Source organism: Tauraco erythrolophus, chromosome 6 (genome assembly GCF_009769465.1).
Source record: "Tauraco erythrolophus isolate bTauEry1 chromosome 6, bTauEry1.pri, whole genome shotgun sequence".
Taxonomy (NCBI): Eukaryota; Metazoa; Chordata; class Aves; order Musophagiformes; family Musophagidae; genus Tauraco; species Tauraco erythrolophus.
Window position 1 is genome coordinate 42173903 of NC_141470.1, and position 10744 is coordinate 42184646.

A 10744-nucleotide genomic window follows, 5' to 3' on the forward strand; every position below is an offset into this window, starting at 1 on the left:
GGGAAAAGCTTTATTCACAGGTGGGGGTTAGCAAGCCATTAAAGTTCTTGATAACAACTATGAATACATAAAGCAAACACGTCAAATCCATACAGTATAATTCTGAAATTAATTGGATAGTTAAACAAACTATTCCAAGAGATGACTATATCATCAGATACACAGTATATCTGACTCTGAGCCTACATATGGTTTAAAATAATCTCTGTTAACTTTACAAAATTAAGTTTATGCATAAAATGCTTATTCTGCTGTGTTCCATTTCGTTTGTTAGTGTGTGACCTTTATTCAAGACAATTGTTGCATAATCCTATTTACTGGTTTAGATGTGAAAATATACCACAAACTATTAAAGTCTTAGCTACATCGTTATATATGAAAGTAACTGTATCATCTATTTTTAAACCTATGGCCCTGCAGCAGCAGTTGATTAAAAGAATATGAATTTAGTCTGCAAAATAATTGTGTTTTGGACAATATTTGACTAAAAATAATTAGCAGAATTTAGATAAATTCTCCGTCTGGCTTTCAGCAATCTGAATAGAAAAAGTTACCTATAGATAGGCTTCAATATGACTGAGTTCTACAGTAACATTATACAAGAATAATAGGGCTCAGACTTTCGATATACAACAAAGCACAAGCTTTTGGCTCAAAGAAGTCCGTTTTCCTTTTCCTCGTCAGCTTTATGTTTTTCACTAAACACAAGATGACGAGAAGTAAGTAAGAGATTCACATAAATTTCTTAATTTCTTTTCAGTATCACTTTATGATGAGGATAATTAAAAATAAGATGCAAGTCATCTGCTTTCTTTAAACAGTTAAAATTTTGTATAGTTACAGTCAACAATAGATTTTAGTTACACTTTTCTCGTTTTTTCCTGTAGTATTTAAATAATACATATTTTTCTGTTTGTGTGTTTTTTTCACTATGCAGTACACATATCTAAAATTGTTATATTCTGTTTTCAGTATCATTATTTCTGTATAAATTAATATTCTAAGAAGCTGGGTAAAAGTAATATCGTGAAAGCATTGAGTAATTTGCCTAGTACCAGAAACATTAAACACAAGAGGAGATTTTTCTTTTTATTACATTTCTTCTTGTTATTAACACAAGAAACAAAGTAAGGTAAGACCTGTGTTAGAAGAGATCCAGCACTGGTAAAAGAGTTGTGAACTAGTGATTATATTCAGTAAACAGTGAAAGAGTTCCTTTTAAGCACTGCCACGTGCTTGTTTTGCCAGAAATGAAGTGGTTTTCTTCAATCAATTACTAAAAGTCTGTCTGGTACTTGTAGTCCAAGAAGAGCAATGTTGTTGAAGGGAAACCTTTTCTCCCTTTTTTGTTTTGTAATGGGTCTGTCTGCAGGGCAAAAATCTCAGAAAATGAAGAAGTTGAGAATGATTGTATATTCTGCACAACTTCAGAAGTGACGTGTTTGTAGTGGCCCATGGGAAGAGAGCTGGCACATCTGGACAACCCTGGTGAAAACAAGTGATGTTTTATGGAATAAAAATGAATGACATTTTTGGTTGGCTAGCTATCTTCAGATAAGGAAGCTAGACTATTCTAAGTAACGCATCATGAAAAAAATTACTACAGTTTCACTTGGATGACACTTGAAATTAAAACAATCCTGATCTAAGGTGAAGTTTGCAGATCCTGACAGAAGAATCTTTGTGCTTGCAAATTTAACAGAGCTTACCTCTAACAACTGAGATTTCACCGTTGTTAATGATTTCCAAGTCGCTTTTCAGAACAGCGCATAACAGTATTTTTATTTAAACATGAACTAAAAATTGTAAGTATGGTAATTCATCCTATTTATTATTTTATAATTACTAAAAAGGATGAAACTACTAAAATTGAACTTACCCTTTGAAATGACAGGATGGAAGAGAATCATAAGAATAACTAAGAGACTTGAATAGGGAATGTGCGCATTGATACAGGATGTTGCAAGTTTGATCAAGAATTCTATTAAAATATTGTTATTCAGTCTCAAATTGTAAAAAAATATTTTAGATGAGGTGAAAAATCATAGAATTGTAAAGCTTAAAGAACAGATAATGCAAATATAACAAGATACAGGTGAGCTACTTAAATTATCATATTCCACTTAACACTCAGTGATCATAATAATTTTGCAACTCTATTATATCCAGAGTATGAAGAATAATTTAGAAAATCATTTACACCATCTAGTGGTGATTTTCTGTAATTTTCACTCACAACTCTGCTTCAGTAGGGAGTCCTATTCGAAGATTTCATTTTAATTTGTTGCACTTCAAGAAACAACAGATAACAACAGCAATCCACTTGAATGATATATGAAGCTCTTTTAGACTTTTTATAGTATTGAAGTGAATCAGTTTCAAAATCTATGCTTAAGCATATAAATTTTAATCTTAGGAAAATTAATTGGTAGTAATGCCTACGTATCTTCCAAGAACGGTACTTGAAATATCTTGCAAAGAAAGTCAACATCCTTTTTCATATACTACAGCTTAGGAAGCTGAAACAGGGGAAAATGAGACAACTTTGGCCAGTGCCAGAATGTGGAAAAGACCCTCAGCCTCCCCAGCTGCCTGGCTCAGGGTGGTCCCGCGGAGAACCAGGATGAGGGAGGCAGAGTCTTTCTCCTTGGATATCTTTGGCTCAGATCAACACTAGGCTGGTGGTGACAGGTACTCTGTAATGACATACGAAATTAAATGGTATTTTTTCTTTTTACAACTTAGAGGAGGGAGCCACATCACTACAGCCACCACCTCAGCCAATACAAGGCTATGGCAGGTTTCCAGCCTGCTGAGATGACATGAAGACTCAGACTTCAGAATGTGATCTGCTTACTCAGTCCCCACAAGCGAAATTGAATCGAACTGGCAGCACGGCATGAAGACATTTACACTGCCACTCCCCAGTGATCTACCTTGCTCCATAGGAAAAACCCAGGTCAAGTCCCCAGGGCAATGACTGTCATTTTTCAAAAGCATTTAATCCAGATGAAGTCATTTTGGATATTCTTGTTTATGTAAAAACTAAAATGTAAGTCTGCTTGCAAAGCCTGAGAGACTTGGAAAGCAGTATGCATCAGGCTGCCACATGTTTATTCAGGGTCAGTGAATGGAAAATTAGATCCATAGTGATCAGAATCAAAGGAACTAGAGACAAAAGTGATTTTAACACTTGTGAAAGTTTGGGGCTTCAGGGGAGTGTAGGCATCAAACAAGGTTAATTTTTATTTCTATTTTTACAGCAACACTGTTCAAGCAATATGGTGGACCTCAAGAAGGAAGCCCAGTATTCATGTCCAGAGTTTCCACAACAGAGCAACAAAAATGTCCCAAATATGGTCCTATTCTATGTAAAGTGAAATACATAACACTTCCCAATTAACAATTTGGAAAGCTATCAATAAGTTGTGAACTGGTCCACAGCTATGAGAAAAATATCAATTACTGATATAAATAAACATTATTCCATAAGCAGGATGATTTGGGTTCAACTCTAGCTTGATCTGACTATCACTACCTTGTCAGACACAGTCTCCACAGCCATAACACCTAGGAGACTGAGCAAAGGATTAGCACTATAGTGAACTGTGCTTTCAGAACTAAAATTTGAATGTTGAAAGCATTCACTGGTGAAATTACCCAAAGATTATTTTGAGTGAGTAAACTTGGCAAACAGAGCGCTCTCCTAAAAGCAGTATAAATAGTACTTGTCAATAAAGAAGCTCACTTACCCTCTGCTAGTTTTAATCAACCACAGTTGATTCACAGGATTTGCACAGCCAAGCCGTCTCCCACTCAAATCTATCTTCCTTTCACAAGAGTACTAATGAAAATTCACTGAATTGAAGGAATTCTTAGCTGCTAGCATTGATTTTCCCAAGCCATTACATGTGTTCAGTACACTGCTTCCAGGACAAAGTAGTATTCTACATGCTGTCCTTGTCAACATCTGTGGATGACTAGAGCATCTTTAAATAATTACCTAGACAACTGAGAGTGGCTCTGTAGCTAAACAGTTAAAAAATGCTGGAATTTCACAGGATACTTCTATCTCAGACATGGTCATCAAAATTAAAAATAGAGGATAAGTTCTTCTTTCCCAGTTTTCAAGTGGTGGACATACAGGATGACTTCAGGTCTTCGTATAGGAGTCAACTGCAGCCTAGCAAGAGACCAGTCCTTTAGGATATATTACACCCTCTACAGCATCTAACTAATAATTTGAAATGAGCAGTTTTATATGTAGTTTTATATGAGTAAGAGTTCACTTCTCTTCTGACTCTTCATAAATAAGATGTAGATCCATACAATAAATGGAGAACTTGAAACAAATTCAGTACTATACTTTTCATGGTATAGCAAACAGAGTTGTAAGAAACACAGCTTTATTAGTGTATTGAAAAGAGCAGTGTCAGGTACTGGCACTTTTCTAATTGCCTTTTAAATTACACCCAAGAGCTGGTCCCCAGTGCACAGTACTAATACTGTGATCTTACAGCTGTATACCAGAACCTTCTTCTCCTATTATACTCATACCTTAAAGAAAGGAAAAATGTCTAAACAGAAGAAGAGACTTTTTAATAGGAATAATTTTTCGTGCTTCTAGTTTAAAAACTACCAATTTTATAATAAAATTCTTTATTTGTAACTATTTGGATATTTGAAAAGAACAAAGGCTGTACTCCCTTGATAGTGATCCAATAAAAGAATGTATTCAAGGAACTAAATAATCTCCCGTTATTTTTAATCCTTTGTCTAGCAAATTTTCAGATCTTGGGCAATTTGCACAATGTGAGAAGTCTGGATAATCATGGATTATGGTAGTGCGTTTCAGCTCTGAATTTCTGCAATAACACTTAGGAGACACATCTCAACCAAACTTAATTGTGTTCTCCGAAGAAAGTCTTCCTCAGTATAATGGGAGGATAGTAAATTAAACGCAGAACATTTACGTAAGGGCAGCGCAGTTGGATTCAGGTGCAGAATATATCATCCTCGTTAAAACAACCAAGATTTCAGGTGGTCTAGCCATTTCAGAGCTGAGAACCTCATCTCAGTGCCCGAGAAGAAATAATAGAAGTGTAAGATCAAACTTCCTTCCTCTGTAAATACAAAAGAAATCATCAGTAACGAATACAAAAATCAAGACTCATACTCATTTGTCAGCAGTGAATAACGCTTCCTTGGCTGGTGCTAGCTCATCTGGTATTTTCCTTACATCTGTCCACGGACTTCATGAGAGCACTGCATAGGCCCTTCCCTCCCAGACTCTTTATTGTGGCAAACAAAATGTAGATACCACAACTCCTGGATACCTTCCCGATTTTTACTTAAGTAAATCAGCAGAGAGCTGACTGAGGCCAGCACCATTTTTCTTCTGCTTTTGTCAGACTCTAGAGCTAATCTTTCACGCTGAAATTCCTATATTAGCATCTAAATCTTGTGAAAAGAGTCGAAGTGTTACAAACCAACAAAATTGCAACAAGCAGTTCTGGATCTTGGAGCTGGGATCTTCATTCATGTGCAATTCAAAGGCATTCGTGCAGCACAGGACAATTACCCACTCCCTCAGGGTACTCCGATGGTTTCACGTGGGAGCCGAGCTACTGCGTTTCTGTCTGGGAGGATGAAAACAAAGGGTTTGCAGGGTGCACTGACGGATGATCTGCCATTGTCTGAGAAGCCAAAATTAGCATCACTGTCAATCCTAAAGGTCTTTTAAAAAGAAAAAAACAACCAAACAACCCAAAACCAAACAAAACACAAAACAAACCACCAAACTTACTTTTGTCAGGGCAGCTTCCTTTTTGGTTTGTGAAGCTTTGTCCCCGTATCTGTAAAAATTAGCAGGGTCTTATCCATCTTAGTTGTGAATGATGTTCAGAGCATCAGTATCAAAGGAAAAGAAAATATGATTGAGTGGATATTAGGTGAAAGGATTTAAAGTCAACTCCAAATGACAGTCAACCCTCAGTGACAATTCAAAGACGTGTTCCCATCGTTTCAGAAATCAGGGGCTCTTCTGACATCCTCATTAAAGATCAGCAAAACAAGAACAAGACTTATTTTGTTGAGAAAAACTAGTACTCATCACCTCTCCAGTAGGGTTCTCCATGAGCTTTTAGCAGAAGTAACACGCTAAGGAGGGAACAGACAGAAACTTTCTCCAAAGAAAAAGGCCATCACCTGATGTACACTTTTGGTTGATTTCGAGATGCTTCAGAAATTTGTGTTTCTGCATCCACTGACTTCTCTCTCATCTGAGTCTTCTTGGGTGGCTTAAGGTAACTCATTTCACTCTGCGCTGACATGGACTTGTTTAGTTATTACTCGACAAGTAAGCTGACTACAGTCTATCTGACTGACGTACTTTGGGTCGACAGATTTCAGTTAAGTTTGCTTACTTCTGCTTATTTATAAAAGCTTAAAGATTTCCACAGTAAATTAAACAGAAAATACCAGACCTTAAAAGAACAACCCCTGCCCACCTCTAAAATAAGTATTTTATTTAAATGCTCAAAGCAAATATTCTATGTTCTACTTAACCTATATAGTTAAATTCTTGCCTGAGAATTTCACAAGCAAGGCTACCTATCTTACAAATTATGTAAGATTTGCATGCTCAAATGAACATCTCAAGAAACCTTAACCTGTTTTAAAGATTTAAGAAATACAGAAAGATTTCAACATTCAAAGAACTAAGTGGCAGTGGAATATCAAAACATTTTCTCAACTACCTATTTTCCTTAAAGCTACTTACTGTACAAAAAAGACACAGTTTTCTTTTGGAATATTTTATAAAACTCTGAACCAAAAGTATTTCTCTTTACAGAAATGAATTCAGTGTGCTGAAGAAGCCATGTAAGACCACTTCCCTTTAAGACCTAACAGTACACTCCTGCCCTTTGAAAAATGAGATGTATCGTAATCTTTGAAAATATATTGTGGCTGGCTGTTCGCAGCTTAATGAAATACTTCGTGAAGTATCATCAGCATCACCCACAATCTGCAATTAAGGACTCTACAAAATACTTTCTGCAAGGCAAGTATTACTGACATTTAAATATAACTTTCAAACATAAAACAAAACATAAACTATTCAAGCAAAACACAACATTTACACCTACAGGCTAGAGTTTGTTCATTTAAGGTGGAGATCATAAGTGGATGTTTTCCTCCCTCATATTTACAGGATGAAAAAGGAAACATTTTCTAAGTTTTTTTAATTGGCCTGAAATTCTCAGTAAAGCAGCAAGTGAAAAACCATAGATACATAAACTACAACTGGTCATCACATGGAGAAAGGTAATTCTAACTGCTTTCTCAGCTTCAGAAAGGGTAATAGACACAATGTGTGTAATCACTTTCACCTCAATATCACAGTTGTCCCCCCAGGGTTCATCTCCTCAAGGCAACCGCCTTGTCCTCCGCAGAGTGCTGATCGGGGATCACGGTGTTCAGATACATCAAAAGAGAAGCACCATTTAAACTTTTAGCTCGGGAACAAAAAATTATAAGCAATTTAGCTTATGTCCCATCTGAAAGGCCAAGGAATGGAACAGAGTGGTGCTGCATTTATATAGACACATTAAGCTCCTGACCCAGAATGAACACAGCGATGCAGGCAGCAGATGAGCTCTGCGGGGTGAAGCCACACCATCTCACAGCAGGAGAAATATCACCCCTAACCACTGCTGCTCACATACCTGCTTATTATCTGAGCAACCTGGTACCAGGAGACTTGAAATTGCTGTTTTGTGAGGAAATTCCTGCTGCCAAGAGGTGGTATGTTTGAGCTCAAAGACACTGAGAACAGTCAGAAGTGATTTCAGATCAAAACATTCAAACAAGGACCAGAAAAGATAATAGGGGAGAACTAGAAAAAAAAAACAAAACAAAACAAAAAACCACTTGGGTTTTGTGGTAAATAGTGAGCTATTACTTTTCAAAAGGCTATGTGAAAACAAAGGAACCAAGAGAGTCCATGATTAAAAATTAAAAAAAAAAAAAAGTAAGCTGGCCACCTTTCTCCTAAAAACAGTTAAAGAATAAGGACCTGATTAGTTGTTATTATGTTAATTTTACTAATACATAACTATACAAATCAAGTATAAAACGTTGTCATCATAGTTAGGTCCCAAAATCTTAACAAGCTATGCCACGACTGAGCATCTCCATATGTGATTTGGAGTTCTATACAGCCTACCATACTTCAGATGTTTAGAAGAGGATGCTGTTGCTTGTCAGAGTTCTACATAAATATAGAAAAATGTTTGAGGCTGCCTGTCTCATTTTAAAAGACTGATAAAAACCAGGAGAACATGAAGATACTTTCTAATGTTGATTTTTCCTTTAGAACTTTTTCTCCCTTCTGGGTAGGGTTACATGAATGACTGATAAAGACTGAACTAAACTAAAAATGTTCAGGCTTTTTCTGACTGATAACAAGAATAACATGACCGATAACAAGAAACATCTAACCAATATCGTTTTTTCTGACCGATAACAAGAAATATCTAACAGAACATATCAGCTGACCAAAAATGAAATATTCTGTATCTGGAAATTACCAGCACATGGCAAAAGGAATAATGTTAGCTATTACAAAAGATGAAGGTAGCATAATATTAATAACATTCTTTCTTTATTTAGTAGACCACTGCTTCACACATTTAATCCCTGACTCTCAAAAGACAACAGTAAAAGTCGTTACTCATATTCGTCATTGGCATGTGTGACACTTCCTTTTATATACTAGAATAGCCAGCAAGCCAGGGAGGGCAAGAATGATACTCTACACTTGTTGAAAATGCAGATTCAAATCCATGTAGGAGGATGGAATCTACTCTGGATTTTTCACGCAGTAGGTAGATGCTCAGTTATGGATAAAATGGGACACCCACCATGCTGAGGCACATTTAGGAAAAACAATTCAATTTGTTAAAAATACTGCTTGGGGTTTTTTTTTAGCAAACCATTAATTATCTATTTATCTCTACCTTTTGCCTTGTTTCACATCCAGAGAAGCCCTTCTTCTTGTACAGAAGTACACACCGCAAGGATATGTGGAATATTTTTTTTTTTCTGAGGATATCTGATTAATAGCTGGTTAACATGTAAGACTCAGACAACAGACAGGAGAAGTAATTTAGCCCCAGATACACAAACCCAGGAGACGATGGAGACAATATCAAAGCCCAGAAATCTTAGGCCACGGATGGGCCATTGTAGGAACCACTCAAAGCCTTGAAGAGATTCAACTGGAACTTTCTAACTGATAAGTGGGAAGGAAGATTATTACAAGTCTTGCTGGAAAGAACAAATTTATGGGATATTTTAGGTGTTTGTATGACTGTGCAAAATGCAGTATGGGATTTTTAGGGGAAAGACCGAAGATGGGGAACAGATGGCATGAAGGTATTTTGAGGATAAACAAGAAAATAGAGAGGCAGTAGGACAAGAGCGGACAGTTGTATAAACAAGCTGCTAGCCAGCACACTTGCTGAGCCAGGTCCTAAACATGTTCCCAGGTAAACTCTGTTCTGTCTGGGTGTGTCACCAGCAAACTTTAAGCCAAGGTAGCTAGAGAACAGGGTAGACAGTCTGGGACCTAGCTACTGAAGAGAGCTTGGGTCTACAGGTCACGTACTGCAGAAACTCCAGGTTCCACAGTCAAGTTATCAGGGGAATACAGGTCTGGACCAGGTATCAGAGGAACCCGTCTGGGTAGGCAGGCGATGAGGTGGGAGGTCTGCCACCCATGCTGTCTGGTGGGTGAGTGGGTGTTGTAATGGGGACATCTGCTCAGCCTTCCCACCAGCTGGACCTCGGGTTGTCACCGAAAATCCGGACAAATTGTTGGGTAACAGGGCCAAGGGACTGCAGCAGCCTGGCTGTAGTGGACAGGGAAGGAGAGCTCGCCAAGGTCTCAAAGCCCACTGGATTCATCTTCCTTTCCATGCAGTCTGCCATTACAGCAGCATTCAGGCGGCAAAACCTCAGCATAAACATCAAATACACAGCTTTAGTTGAGAAAATCCGTTTTACTGTAGTAAATATCATTGTGTCCAAGTGGGTTTTCCATCAGCTATGGGGAAAAAAAAGAGGTCAGCACTGTAGCTTTACAGTGGGATAGCTTAGGCACCCTGAGAACAAGCTGCAAAAGGTAGATTTTTTTTTTTTTTTTTAAAAAAAGGGGGGATTTCTCAAAAAAAAAAAGAACTCATTATTTCCTTAGCTAAGTACTTCAAAACAGGCTTTCTGGAAGAGACTGCCTGGTGTTAGGGAGTTCGCAAGAACTGAGGGTGAACTGACAACGCAGAGGCCCTGCGCCTCGCCTGAACAGAGGCTACCGACGAAGACAGGCCGGGCAGCCGACACATTACCCACTGGCCACGGCCAGTCGAGGGCTCTGCTTCTGCGCGGCGGCGCCCCTCTCCCCAGCCTCCCCAGCAGCCGCGCAATCCCGTAAAACACCAACACCGGGAGCACCACCCTCCCGCAGGAGAGAGGCGGCGGCCCGAGCGCTGCCGCTCCCGCGGCCCCTTCCCCTCCCGGCTCCCGCCCGCCGCCGGCGGCCCGTCCAGTCAAGTACCGATCTCCATGATCGCACACCCCCGCTTCCGCTGAGCCGGCGTGCTCGGCGAAGGCGGTCGAGCGCCGATGAAACGGATGGCGAGCGCGGTGGAGGGCGGAGCGGTGAGGGCTGGTTCTCCGCTCCTCT